We start from the raw sequence: 14,948 nt of genomic DNA on the forward strand, positions 1-14,948 counted from the left end.
ATCTCCAGAGATGCTGCCTGTCCCGCTGAGACACTCCAGCATTTTGTGTATCCCTCCACAGATGCTGCCTGGCCTGCTGGGGTCCTCCAGTAGTCTGTTCTTTGTGTAAGTGGACATAAAATAGAATGGCTGGATGGAATCAACAATTTAACATGGCACTGCATCAAATTTCTTCTTCAGTTTACAGTTGGACGTTTGTAGAATAACGTAAAAATAGCCCCAAGACAATTTGGTTGGAGAAAATACAAGTAATTCACGTGCAAACGAGTTTTGAAATCTGGAGATGGGTATAAAGGGAAAGGAGACACCCCTAAGTAAGAACACGGACCTTAAACACAATTGCGAATCGGTTATTTTTTAAATTCTGAAGCACTGTGAAAACTATACGAAGTAAAGATTTCAAAGATGATTAGTGAAAGGCAACATATGCCAATTAGCCAAAGGTTCAATCGTCATTTAGTTTTGCGGTATCTCAAGGATTATTTGTATTTTGAAATCAATGGGGAGGTACATGATAAGGCAGAAGCCACTGACAGATATTGAGATTGTAGTGTATATTCATATGACATAATGTCAAATGCATATTTTAAATGTTCAGACTATTAAAATGTAAAATTAGTAAAATTAATTAGTGAAATTCAATGAAAGTCTTCAGTTTATTATGTCCAAATTATCTGACTTTATAATCATCTAACTTTAAATTTATTTATTTCTCCTTCTTACAAGAACTACTCAGTCCTCCTGGAGGCACTCTTCGACAATCCAGATGAAATCTGGGGTGATCTTTTGAAACAGGCATTCCACACAGGAGTGTGAATTACGGGAGAAATAACATATTTCATTTCGAAAAGGTCCACACGGATCCTAGTGAGTTTCAAAACTATTGATGGTATTAGTTCTGGTTATCACAGTAAGGTGTTCTGTCCATCACGTTTGAGCTTCTGAAGAAATGTCTTCGCTCCTCATCCGCTACACAACGCATTAAGTCGGCGATAACAAAGACAACGAGACGAGGACAATAAGGCGAGTAGCTCTCATTGTACAATGGAATTTCGTGTGTCCGTTGTGTTATTTTCTCTTGGAATGTCAACATTCAGCCAAGCGCTATCGGTCTTGCACGTGACCAGTGGTAAATATTTATAATTACAGCTTTAAAAAAAAGATCGACATATGGGCATGGAATTGACAATCGTTTATTCTTATTTATTAAATTACGCGTAGAGGCATCAGTTGTCAATTTCGTTTTCAAAAACCTGCGCCGTCTAATAAACCAATTAAGAAACTGCATTCAGGGGAACAAAACATAACAAAAACAGGGAAATCACTCATCAGCAACGGTGTTTGTGTCATACTACCAATTTCCGATTATTGGAAATTGCTCCCAGAAACCAGAATGGATAGAGGGAACCGTGATGAGTAAAAAAAATGGAAACTAATCCTAATGAAAGAAGGAAGCACAGACTAATGGAAAAGACAGGTATTTACTCGCAATAGATAGATAGAAAATGCTAGAGTAACTCAGCGCGACAGTCTATCTTTGGTGTCAACCGGCATCTGCACTTTTACTCGCAATAGTCTATTCAGCTTCTCCATGAAAATCCAAATTCCGAATAGCTGAAAAGGTTTTAGTGAAACCTGCTCTTTTTTGTTTGATCACAGTACAGTTTTCTTTGCACTTGAGCAAATTATTTTCCCATGTAGTCTTCAACCATCAGTGTCTTAAATATTTGCTGATTTTTCGCTTTTTTAACAACAGCAACCACGTCGCTTGTGAATTCATTTGAACGAACCGTATGGACAGAGGGGAAGTAGAAATTGAGCGATAATCTTTTGGTTCAGATCTTTGGTTCAAAATTGTCAACGTAATTTAGGTGATGCAGATTACTGCAGAAGTGAAACACACTCTCAATGTACATGTCTAGGTTTTTCAAAGTCACACGGAGCAGTTCAAAACGGGAGGAGTTGAAGCAAAAAGTTCGCCTTGTCGTTCTGCCAGATCTGCTTTCACTGCTTGAGCAGTGAAGCGCTGTGATTCCCACGTTCCTGCTGTCTCTCGTCACCTCCTCTGCTTCCACCGCGTTGCAAAACACAAGGTATTCCTGGCATGGCTCAGCTTCACCTTTGCCCCCGCGAGCCCGAACCCGAGCCCGGGGTGGGCGTTGGCTTGACGACGGTCGCTCGCTGCTCCAATGGACGTTGACAGAAGGCCGGGCGGTTGGGCGCGCGCACGGGAGCGAGCTGGCGGGCGGACGGGGCGCGCGCACGCGTCCACGAGCGAGTAGCCAGTCGGTTCCTTGCAGGCGGCCGCCGTCCTTGGAGGCTCCGGGACTCCGCGGGGTGGCAGCGACCCACCGGCTGCCCAGGTCAGCTCGCCAACCAAACAACCAACCAACCAGCCAGCCCGCCCGGGCAGGGCTCAGGTGCTCGGTGGTTCGAGCCTGAAGTCCGCAAGACGTCCGTCCTCCATCAACAGGTTGGCGAGGCTCCGTAGTTGAGATCCGTGGTTCGGCGGCGGCTTAGTTTGCCAGTTTGTGCCGGCGCTCGGGCCTAGTCCGTGAGTGCGAGCGGCCGGAGTGGGGAGGGAGTGTTGTACAAAGCCGGGTGTAAAGCGCCGGACACATCGTTTCCGGCACTTTATTCTGAAAAATACCAGGAAACGATTTGGAGAGAGGCGGCGTCCTCCTTGTGCTAATCCCGGGAAAAGGTGTCGGGCGCTGGAACTTTGGGCGTGTTGTGTTTCTATCTCTTTATCATCGACGAGTCACGTTTAAATTACTTTCCTGCGCTTTCCTCCTGATAAGGACGGATAGATCTATCTACCCACTTTCGCTCTGTGCAAATTAGTTGCGGGGGTTTGTTGAGTTCATCCAACTTTTAAGAAACTTGCCAGAGGTTGAATTGGGGGCGAGGAAAGCACACATTTATTTCAAAAGACCAGCTCGATCTTAAGCTGTATTGTTGCTTTGTGTGTCGCCGCACAATCAGATGTCTGAATACACTGGATCATTGGGCGGAGATTCTGCCGTTTTGTCTTTGGTAGTCACAATGTGGTTGAAATTTTGCTTCTGAATATTGTGATGGTTAGGGTTCGCATTATAATCAGCAATAAAATTATAATTCTGACGATGAATGGAAAATAAAAACTCCCCGAATTCTGTTAATGTGCTCTGATTTTAGGAAAATGTATATAAAGGACGAGGATGGGTGGTGGGGGGAGGAGGAAGAATTCAAAGATGAAACGTTTTGTCTCTGGAGTACCTGTAGTATGGTAGGGAAAGGGTTAAGACTACAGCCAAGCAGCCAGGACTAAAGCTTTGTCTTAAAATGTAGAGATTAAAATGAGACGCGTGAAAATAAAGCCTGTGACAGTTGTAAGGTTTGAAGCACCGCAAAGGATAAAATTGGCCACAGAAATTGCAGAGGATATTTGGAAGAAGAAAATCGAGGCAGAGTAAATTTAACAACGGGGCAGCAACTATTGAGTCGTTGTTTATATATGCAGAAATGGTGGATGTGATTTTCAAATAAGGGGAAAAAATCATCTTGAGAATGCAACTGGCATGACTGAAGTGCTAATTGCACGTGGCTTCAGAGGAGAAGGGAGTTATGCCAGTAATATAGGACGTAGTGGGTATATTGGAAAGGATAAAATAAAGGAGAATTTGCTGGAAAAGCTGGCAACCCTCTAATTGGGGAAAGTCATCTGGCTCAGGATATAAATGAACAAAATGAGAATGGCAGATGCAGAGATTATGGCACATTCATCTAATCCTTCTTGGAAATGGAGGAGTGGTAGGCTTCAAATGTTTTTGTATTGATATAAAAGTGGAGGGGAATAAATGGGGCAAACTACAGGACAACAATGAGTTGATATGCTGAACTGTTCCATAGCTTGGCTTTGCCCATACTCTTTACAAGCAGATCAGCTTTCCTCTTCCATTTTTAAGTGTTGCGAAGCAGTCATATTCACCAGAAGTCTCCATTAGGACCATTTTTGTTGCACTCAAGCCCAAGTCTTCAGAGTATACATCATGTGAGTGGAAAGATTGTAAATGGCACACAACTTTAAAAAAAAATCAATGAAACATAGAAAATAGGTGCAGGAGTGGAAGCCAGCACCACCATTAAATATGATCATGGCTGATTATCCAAAATCAGTACCCTATTCTTGCTTTCTCCCCATATCCCTTGATTCCATTAGTCCTAACAGCTATATCTAACTCTCAATGAGATGAGTACATCATGCTTAAGCCTCCTGACTGATAAAAACGGACAAATTATAGCAGGTGGACATTAATGTACAGAAATGTAAATTAACACATTTTATGGGGTTTTTTTAGGGGAGTGGAAGGCACCAATATATACACTAATCCGTACACATTTAAAGGTGGTGCGGAACAGTTGTCCCTTCACAAATAATTGAAAGTAATGACAATTGAAAAGGGTTTTTAGAAATAGGATATGGGATCATTAACTTTCTTAAAGGAGAGAGAATTAAGGTGTGAAAAAGGACATTTTGTGAAATGTTTCTAAAGTACACTTTGGGTTGAAGGAGAAACATTGCGTTCAATTCTTGACGGGTGCTGTCTGTGCAGAGTTTTCACATTTTCTTCATGACTTCATGTACTCGGAAATGTACCTGCGTTTAGCCCATATCCCTCTAAACCTTTTCTATCCATGTACCTGTCCAGATGTTTTTTTAAATGTTGTTATTATACCTGCCTCAACTACCACCTCTGGCAGGTAATTACAAATACACATCACCCCCTGTGTGGAAAATATTGCTCCTCGGGTTCTTGTTAAATCTTTCCCCTCTTGTCCTAAACCTGTCCTGCATTTCTTGAATCATCTATCTTGGGAAGGAGACTATTCCAATCATAATTTTACATCTCTACAAGATCATCTCAACCTTCTGCGCTCAAAGGAACAACGTTCTAGTCTGTTCAACCTCTCCCTATAGCTCAGGCCTTCAAGTTGTGGCGACATTCTTGGTAACCTTCTATGCACTCTTTCCAAACTTAATGGGATCTATCCCGTAAAAGGGTGACCAAAACTAAACACACTTTGAATGTAAGGGGAAAGTATATAATCAACAGCAAGATGTTTAACAGCATAGACGTACAAAGATACCTTGGGGTCCAAGTTCATAGCTCCCTGAAGTAGATAGAGTGGTAAAGGACACGTGTAATTCTGGTTGCCCCATTACAGGAAGGATGTGGAATTTTGGAGAGGATGAAGAAGTTTACCAGAGTGATGCTTGGATTGGAGGGTGACAGCTACAGAGAGAGGTTGGCAGACTTGGATTGTTTTCACCGGAGTGTCAGAGGCTGAGGGAAGACCAGATAGAAGTGTATGAAATTACAAGAGGTATTGATAGCATAAACAGTCAGAAGCTTTTTTCCCCAGGGTGAAAATATCAGAGACTAGAGACCACAGCTCTAAGGTGAGATCGGCAAAATTTAAATATGTGTGGGGCATGACTTGTACACAGATGGTAGGTGCCTGAAATGCGCTGCCAAGGAGGTGGTGCAAGCAGAAACAATAATGGCATTTAAGAGGCTTCTAGTTAGGCCTTGGATATCCAAGGAATGGAGGGAATGTATGAATCACGAGCAGGCAGAGGAGATTAGGTTACCTTGGCATTATGTTCGGTGCGGACATTGTGAGTCGAAGGGCATGTTCTTGTCCTGTACTGTTCTATGTTCTAATACTTCTAATGGCTTCACCAGCATCTTGTTTCACTGTAACATGGTGTCCTGACTTCTGTACGCAATTCCTTGATTAATGAAGTCCAATGTGCTAAATGCCTTCTTCGTCATCCTATCTTTGGTGACACTATTTTCAGGGAATTATGTTCTTGTACTCCTAGACCCCTTTGCTTGACAATACCTCCCATGACTCTACCATACAACGCCTTGGTTTGACTTTCCGAAATGCAATACCTCACACTTAACTGATTTAAACTATTAGCCATTCCGCGATCCACTCGCCTAGCTGATCATGATCAAACTGTACTAGTTGATAAGCATCTTCACTGTCTGATACCACATACTTTGAAAAATTATTAATTAGGCCATACATTATCATCCAAATTGTTAATATAGATGTCAGATATGGGCCCAGCACTGATCCCTGAGGCACACCACTAGTCAGAGGCTTCCAGACTGAAAAACAACCTGCCACCATTACCCTCTGCTTCCTACCATGAAGCCAATTCTGTATCAAATTAGCTGGGTCTCCCTGGTCCCATACAATCTAACCTTCCTATTAGCCTACCATGCAGAATCTTATCAAAGGCATTGCTGATTCATATGTCTGCGGCCCTGCCATTGTCAACCTTCTTGGTTGCTACTTCAAAAAAGTCCATCAAATACATGAGACACGATCTCCTATGTACAAACCCATACTGACTATCTCTAATCAATCCGTCTTCCAAAATGTTTGTATATATTATCCCTAACTTTCCTACCACAGATGTTATTAGACCTACTGGTCTACAGTTCCCAAGTTTTTCTTTGCTGCCTTTCTTGTATAGAGGCACAGCATTAGCTACCCTCCAGTCTTTCAGCAGAGCACCCATGTCCTATCGATGATTCATATATCTCAGCCTCTTTCCTCTCTGCTTCCCACATTGCCTTTGGATATATCTGATCAGGTCTAGGAGGTTTGTTGCCCAGCTTTATTTTTCATTGCATGACAACATTTGATTTCCAGGCTTGGGCCTCATATTCTAGAATGTTCATCCTCGGCATTTTAGGGGAAAAGACAATTTATTTGCAATATGTTCATATCATGACTACAATGTGATTTATTTCCTTTCACATCCCTATCTCTGCACGTCAGTGGGGTTTATTGAGGTTTATTCTTCTGAGAAAGAAAACGACATGATATTATTCAGTGGCTGAGAACTGTTGAAAGAAATTTACCATCATAGTGTTGTCAAATACCTATGTGCTTGAGTTCACAAGAATTAACGAGGATGACATCAGAAGATACTCCTATAGCATAGACACAGAATGTTAGCGTAAAGTGAATTTTCCTTGATACATTTGTAATGCTGGTGATGTGAAAGCCTGAAACTAATTGACTCATTTGGTGTAAGAAGGAACTGCAGATGCTGGTTTAAACCGAAGATAGACACAAAAAGCTGGAGTAGCTCACAGGCAGCATCTCTGGAGAGAAGGAATGGGTGATGTTTCGTGTCGAGACCCTTCTTCAGTCTGAACGCCACCCATTCCTTCTCTCCAGAGATGCTGCCTGTCCTGCTGAGTTACTCCAGCGTTTTGTGTCTATCTGACTCATTTGGTGCCTGGATGTGTCTGGGTGACAAGTAGCTTTTGTAATGGAGGAATTTAAATCTGAATATCACTAGGGGCATTACAGAGTAAATTTAATCTCTTGAGGTAATACTGTTTACAAATTGGAAGGAATTTCACTAAACTTCGGTTTTGCTCTAATGTCCAAGTTTCATAACCTTGTTCTTTCAGCGACTAACTCTTTAAACTGAACAGGACTGTTTGGATTTATAATGTATCTTTCACAGTCTAAAGACACCCCAAGTACCATGTAATGAGTAAAATTGTTTTTCCATTAGTTATTGTTCCAATGCCAGAGCCTTGGTTTATTAACAAAGCATGCAAAATATAGAATTTTAGTGTGTGACACACGCACACTCATGTACTGAAGTATCATCTTTAAGGCCCTGTCCCACTTAGGCTACTTTTTAGGCGAGTGCAGGAGACTCTGCGCTCACCACATGTTCGCTGGTGGTCTCTGGTGAGTCTCATTCATGGTCGAGAGGACTTCCCGCATTCTGGGAACTAGTCGCGGCCTCAGTATGGTCGCAGCAAATTTTTCAAATTGGTCGCCATGAAGAAAATCGATACTTTTGCAGTCGTCGGTGCAGTGGTAGTGGGGTCGCCATTTCGTTATAGGTAGTCGAGGTAGCCGTAGGTAGTTTTAGTTAATCTCCTTTGCTGACTGGGCGTTTTCATTGGCTCATTGGGGGGGGGGGGGGGGAAGTAAGCACGAGTTTTCAGAACCAAGGAAAACCGACCGGTAATGTTAAATTCCCGCTAAACTTCACGGCTGTGTATCTCTGGCTTATTAAAAGTTGTCCGGCTTCTTAAAAGTGTCTGCCCCCCCCCCGCTCTCTTTTAAAGGACTTACCATACACTGTGCTAGCCATCTTTAACCTTCCTGTTCATCACGGCGTGTGTCTGTATCACATTGGCTTTGCACCATGTGAATTTCAGACAGCGCTTCCCCGCTTTCCTTGGCCCCCTCCTTTGCGATGTGATGTGTGTGTGTGTTGCGCTCTGATGGTCGCCGTTCCAGTTCGCGGTTTTCCAGGCGAGTGCCGCGAGCTTGAAGGTCGCAGGCAGTCCGCTGAAAAGTCGCCTAAGTGGGACAGGCCCTTTAGTTACCTACTGAAGTCTCTGGGGTAATGGTTGAATCCACTAATCTTGAACTTGTTCGAAAGTGCTATTGCGAGTCAAGATTGACTGTCGATCTCAAGTTTGACTGTCGATCCGCCACAAGGTGCACCGCATTGAAGGCAGCCTCTGCCTACAGCCTGTTTGTTTTTCAATCTTTTAAAAAAAATTTAGTCAGTTTTAAAGTTTGTTTTGGGGATTCTTTAGCTTTTGTATGTGGGGGAGGGGGTCAGGGTAAGGGGGGAATCTGTTTCCCAGTCACTTCCTGGCGAGGACCCGTCCTCTTCCCCCTCTTCGCGGCCTACCAACTGGATTGGAGCGGCCTTTCCTGCCGGGGACCCGGACCAGAGCTCCAGCAGCCGCGGTGCAGCACTGGATTCGCTGCGGAGCGGGCGGATGCTTACCTGGGATCGCCGTTGAAGCTCTGTGGTGTTGGGCCGCTGCTCCAACATCACAGAGCTGTGTTTGAAGAGCTTCCAAAGCGGCCGGTGCTGAACAACATCACGGAGTCCTGGGGCCCTTTGCCGAGGGCTGCCAGCGTTGAATCTCCGCCCAGCGGCCTGTGGTCTTCGGGAGCCGCGGACTCCGGTAGGAGGTGCCCGACCCGGATGTCCAAGCCGCTGAGGATGTCCTCCAGTCCCGACGTCGGACTTCCATCACCCCGGCGAGCGGGCCTGAACATCATGCCGCCTGTAGCGGTGACAGCGGGAGGTTCGGGAGCCCCCCGGCCATGGGAGGATGGATGAATTTTGGAGCCTTCCCTCACAGTGGGAAACTTTGATCCCGCTGTGTGGGGATGTTTGTGTTAAGACTTTGTGTTATGTGCTCTTTATTACTCGTATGGCTGTATGGTGACCACACATTTCACTGTACCAATTGGTACATGTGACAAATAGATTTATCTTGTATCTTGTACATTTAAATGAAACTTCTAGCTTCAGAACGTGTGGATCTGGAGCTTTGGCAGAGAATGGTAATTTAATTGATTGACATGCTAAATTTTAAATGGGCTTGGGGTGTATCACTTTTGAGTGAACTATTGAATTTACTTCATTACCTTGCAGTGAAATACATACAGCTGTTTGTTATATTGTGGAATTGGTATCCTACTCACTGATGTTATGGGTTGATATTGAGGTAATCAATTTGTTTGATTCATTGTTGCTGATTTAGTTTTAAATTCAGTATTGCTGAAAAATTCTAAATTTGCTGTAAGATTCATTTGCAACATTTTGTAGATATATAGAACTTTTTGAACTTTCCCATTTAATAAAAAGTAATTAGCTAATTGCCATAAGTGTGCAGATTTGTTGCGTGCTGCATAGATTTTTGCTGCATTCATTCATTTTAGATTTTCTATAGTACAACATACATTCATTATTTTGGAGAAATTCTGTTGATGTATATTAGCATAACAGTTTAAGTGCATTTGTGGTATTTGATTTGCCTTTAAACAAAATCAAATAGTTATTATTTGCTATTACAGTTGTTTGTACCATTGACTGATAAATGTTGACTTAAAATTGCAGTTATATATAGCTTAATTATAGCAAAATAAACCAATATTGGTTCAAATAATGCTTTGTGCACTATAGTTGCTCTTTGCAATTAAAATGTCTTGGTAGAGAAGGAGGTTTCCATAGTTTACATTCCATAATGACAGCATTTCTATTACAGAAACTCCTTTTCTTTGTTGGCATTCCGATGTCAGGTTTGGTTAACATAGAAACATAGAAATTAGGTGCAGGAGTAGGCCATTCGGCCCTTCGAGCCTGCACCGCCATTCAATATGATCATGGCTGATCATCCAACTCAGTATCCCGTACCTGCCTTCTCTCCATACCCTCTGATCCCCTTAGCCACAAGGGCCACATCTAACTCCCTCTTAAATATAGCCAATGAACTGGCCTCGACTACCCTCTGTGGCAGGGAGTTCCAGAGATTCACCACTCTCTGTGTGAAAAAAGTTCTTCTCATCTCGGTTTTAAAGGATTTCCCCCTTATCCTTAAACTGTGACCCCTTGTCCTGAACTTCCCCAACATCGGGAGCAATCTTCCTGCATCTAGCCTGTCCAACCCCTTAACGTGAATGTGGTCTTTCCAAGTTTACAAACATTCAAGCAAAAACATTTTCTCGTTTTAAATTGTTGTCTGGCTTTCAGCTCTGTTTATCTGGCCAATTTTCAGTGCATTGCTTATTCATTGTTGCTCACTGTAGTACCATCTTGAAAGAAAATAATTGGCACAAAGTGAGAAATGTTTGTTTTTTGTTCCATTGTTTAAGATGAATGATTTGCCCCTTCTTTAAACTTAACCACACATAGCGCTTTAACATTCAGTGTATTAAATCAAAATTAAAAGACACAGAGTGCTGTAGCAACTCAGCGGGTTACACAGCAACTCTGGAGAACATGGATCATTGACATTTTGGGTCGGGACCCTTCATCAGACTGATTTGGGGAGCAGGGAAGAAAGAAAGCTGGAAGAGAGGAGAGGCAAGGTAAAGCGTGGCAGGTAATAGGTGGACACAGGTGAGATTGATAGGTAGATGATGGGAATAAAGGCAGGAGATTAGAACAGAGTTATAAATTGAAGAGTTATAAATTGTGATGCCAGAGGAAGGAATGTAGGAGGAGGGGGGGGTTTGCATGTGGCCTCACTCTGCAATGGACAGAGGGGTCAGTATGGGAGCAGGAAGGGGAGTTAAAATAGTTAGCAGCTGGGGAGACCCAGTGTACCTTTATGGAGCGAGTGCAAATGTACTGCGAAACGGTTGCCGAGCTTACGCGTGGTCTCATTGATGTTCAAGAGACCACATTGAGAACACAGGATGCGGTAGAGGAGGTTGGAGGAGGTGCATGTGTACCCCTGTCTTACCTGGAAGGATTGCTGGGGTCCCTGGGAGGAGGGAAGGGTTATTCTTGAAATTGGCTTTCTCAGCTGTATTTATTGCTGCAACTGTTCTGCGTCTGAAGAAGGGTCTCAACCCGAAACGTCGACAATTTATTTACTCCAGAAATGCTGCCTGACCCACTAAGTTATTCCATCATTTTGTGTCAATCTCCAGCATACGGCATACAGCTAGATTTGTCCTTGCCTCTACCATTGAACCTACAATGGAGTATAGATAAAAAATAGAAAATACACAAGTTATGAGTACATCAAGTTATGAGTACATGATGGTTTTACTGAAGTCCACTTTACGTAACTTGTCAGAGCTGCTATTCAATTAAAACCATCTCCATTTATATTGTGAGTTGTGGCACAAAAATACTTGAGCTTGCGCAATCTCCACATGTTTATTGCTTGAGTTTTACTTTCATGTTCCAAGAGAGCAGAACCACTTTTTTGGGCAGCTCTGGCTAAAATAACACTTGCATTATATGAATGGCTGCCAGTGACAATGTTGTAAAGGAATGGAGTACACTATAATGTTAATACAATACAATACAATACAATACAATTCAATTTATTGTCATTTGGACCCCTTGAGGTCCAAACAAAATGTCGTTTCTGCAGCCATACATTACAAACAAATAGACCCAAGACACAACATAATTTACATAAACATCCATCACATTGCTGTGATGGAAGGCCAAAAAAACTTATCTCTCCACTGCACTCTCCCCCCCGATGTCAGAGTCAAAGTCAAAGTCAAAGCCCCCGGCGGGCGATGGCGAATTGTCCCGCGGCCATTAAAGCCATGCCGGGTGATGCAAGTTCGCGCACCGGGTCTTGGTGTTAGAGCCCCCGGCGTGCGCTCGCAGTCCCGCAGCCATTCCAAGCCGCGCGGGGCGGTGCTGTAAGGCCCCGCTCAGGTGCTCTTCAACCCCGCAACTCGGGCAGGAGAAGTCGCCGTTGCGGAAGCCCTGAAAAGCGGTCTCCCTCCAGGGACCCGCGGGCTCCCGGTGCCGCCCGCCAAACCCGCAGTTGCAGCCTCCGAATCTCCGGAGGTCGGGCCGCAGCAGCGTCCACCACCGCTCCACCCGCTCTGGACTCGACCAGCTCCGCGACGGTGAGGTGAGTAGTCTGCACCAGAGCCCCCGGTCTTCCTGTTGAAGGCCGCTCCTCGTTGCAGCCCCAACGACAACGGAGACCCGACAAAGAAAAGGTCGGGTCTCCCGTGCAGGGAGAGATTTAAAAGTTACCCACACCACCCCCACCCCCCCCACACACATACCCCAGCAAAAATAACAAAAACTACATAAAAACATAAGACATAAAATAATAAAAACGCAGACGGACTGCAGAGGCCGCTGCTGACGAAAGTCGCGCCGCCCACCGAATACAGCCAATCAATGTTCATGCAGAATATTCTGCTGATTTTATGTAAACTGTTTTGGGAATGTTCAGGGCAAAATTGCATTATTAAAATTCTGGTGATGCAAATTTGTATTGACACTTCTGTAAAGGACTTGAAATTTGAGGGGAAAGAACACAAATGTCCTCTGCAGTACTTTTATTGACAGCCTTTATGGTTGGCTTGAATTTGGCCCTGTAGCTGTTATGGCACTGTACCACAAACCGAAATTCCATTATAATACATTGTGAACATTATTTGTAGAAAGCAGAAGGAAAATAAGGTTTATCCTCTTGTAAATTATCATATCATGGTTCATATTCTCCAGTGAAAAGGATTTATTCTCATTTCATTCTGATACAGTCCACGTGCACCTCTAATCTGAAAGTACTGGATTCTTGAAGCCTCTCAAGTCGTCTATCAAGCAGACATACCACTTTCTTCTCAATATTTTCCGGTTTAAGCAGTGCACTTGACCGTGCCAACATAGCCCTTATCCCAATATACAAAAATATATTTAAAAATAAGTTGTCCAATCGCTTTTCATATGAGAAACTCAGACCCGATCTGCTGCCTCTGGTACAAATTAATGTTTATGCATTATACTCGTTCTGCTGAAGGTGTGTGTACATGTTAGTTGTGAAACTCACAACGTCATGGGGATGAGAGTATCTGTTCAATGCAAGTGGCTATGTGCACCAGACAATGTAAAGTGTATTATGAAATGATTTTAAAATTAAAGAAATCCAAAGTTGAGGCCTAAAGTAACAGCAAGGTTTTAAATTTGTGGCGGAGTGAAACAATGGCTGTGAGAGGAAGGGAAAACAATGGATGACAAACCAATGGCCTCCTCCACTGTCAGAGTGAGGCCACGCACAAATTGGAGGAACATCACTTCATATTTCACTTGGGCAACTTACAACCCAATTAATGTTAATTTCTCTAATTTTAAGTAACTCCTGCATTCCCTCTCTCTCCACCTCTCCCCAACCCTAGTTGTCCTGCAATTCCACTGTTCACATCCATATATCCCCATGTTGTCACCTTGTCCACAGCCAACAATGGACCACTGTAAGCTCTACCTTCCCTTGTCCATTGATGTCGGCGCTCATTTGTTCTGAACCTTTTTATACCACTAGTTTACCCCCCCCACCCCCTTGACTCTCAGTCTGAAGAAAGGTCTTGACCGGAAATGGCATTTATGTATGTTCTCCGGAGATGCTGCCTGACCCTGCTAGGTTACAACAGCACTTTGTGTCCTTTTGTGAAATGTATTGTTACTTAAATGGAAACTGCAAGTAATATCTCAAGGTTACTCCTGAGGGGTAATCATGTGCTCACTTATGACCTTAAATGCTCCTTGATCAGGAATGGGGAGAAAAACAAGTTCATGTTTCAGGTCAATAACCTATACCATAAGTTGTCTTGAGTGTTGAGTACTGCTGAGTATTTCCAGTGTACTCCAGGACGGCACGATGATGCAGCAGTAGAGTTGCTGCGTTACAGCGCCAGAGACCCAGGTTCGATCCTGACTACGGTTGCTGTCTGTACGGAGTTTATACGTTCTTCCCAACCCCTGTGTGGGTTTTCTCCTGGAATTCCGGTTTCCTCACACACTCCAAAGACGTGCAGGTTTGTAGATCTTAATTTGATCTGCTTGGTATAATTGTAAATTGTCCCTAGTGTGCGGGAAACGTTGGTCGACGCGGACTCGGTGAGCCGGAGGGCCTTTTTCTGTGCTTTATCTCTAAACTAAACAAAATTACTTTCTCTTTTATCTTTGTTTCAGATCGAGCACCCTGTGATATTTTGGTTTATTATACACAGCACTCAGAATTCCCCTATATAATCCATGAAAACCTGGATTGTTAAAAGAACTGAGATAGTAGCTAATCATTTGTCTTAATTATTTAACTTTTCACTTATTTTTATATTTGATGCATTGCTATTCCTAACACGCATTCTGTTTATGCCAGAAATCCATAATTAAGTTGATAATAAAATAGCAGCCTGTTGAATACCACAATATTGTGTAATTGTTGTGATATTTGTGTTGGAAACAAAGGGCAAATTGCAATTTCCCAAGAATCTATGGTACTACTTTTATAATATTTGAGGTTTATCTGAAAATTTCCTGATGAAACTTGAGAGTCAAGTGCTTATTTGTCTTAGAACATAGAACGTTTGACACAAGAACAGGCCCTTTGGCCCAC

At 43.2% G+C, this 14,948-nt stretch overlaps 1 protein-coding gene across 3 annotated transcripts in view; it reads left to right on the forward strand.

Annotated features, from left to right (window-relative positions):
* The first annotated feature begins 2,252 nt into the window (after nt 1-2,252).
* Nucleotides 2,253-14,948, forward strand: part of pals1 (protein associated with LIN7 1, MAGUK family member) — an 84,679-nt gene continuing 71,983 nt past the window's right edge. For 2 of the 3 annotated variants that reach the window (XM_033026898.1, XM_033026897.1), the window contains exon 1: nt 2,342-2,473. The gene's annotated coding sequence lies outside the window, so the exon portion shown is untranslated. Of the gene's footprint in view, nt 2,474-14,948 lie in introns of all 3 variants that reach the window. The other variant, XM_033026900.1, reaches the window with a different exon arrangement.

Source organism: Amblyraja radiata, chromosome 9 (assembly GCF_010909765.2).
Source record: "Amblyraja radiata isolate CabotCenter1 chromosome 9, sAmbRad1.1.pri, whole genome shotgun sequence".
In the NCBI taxonomy this organism is placed as follows: Eukaryota; Metazoa; Chordata; class Chondrichthyes; order Rajiformes; family Rajidae; genus Amblyraja; species Amblyraja radiata.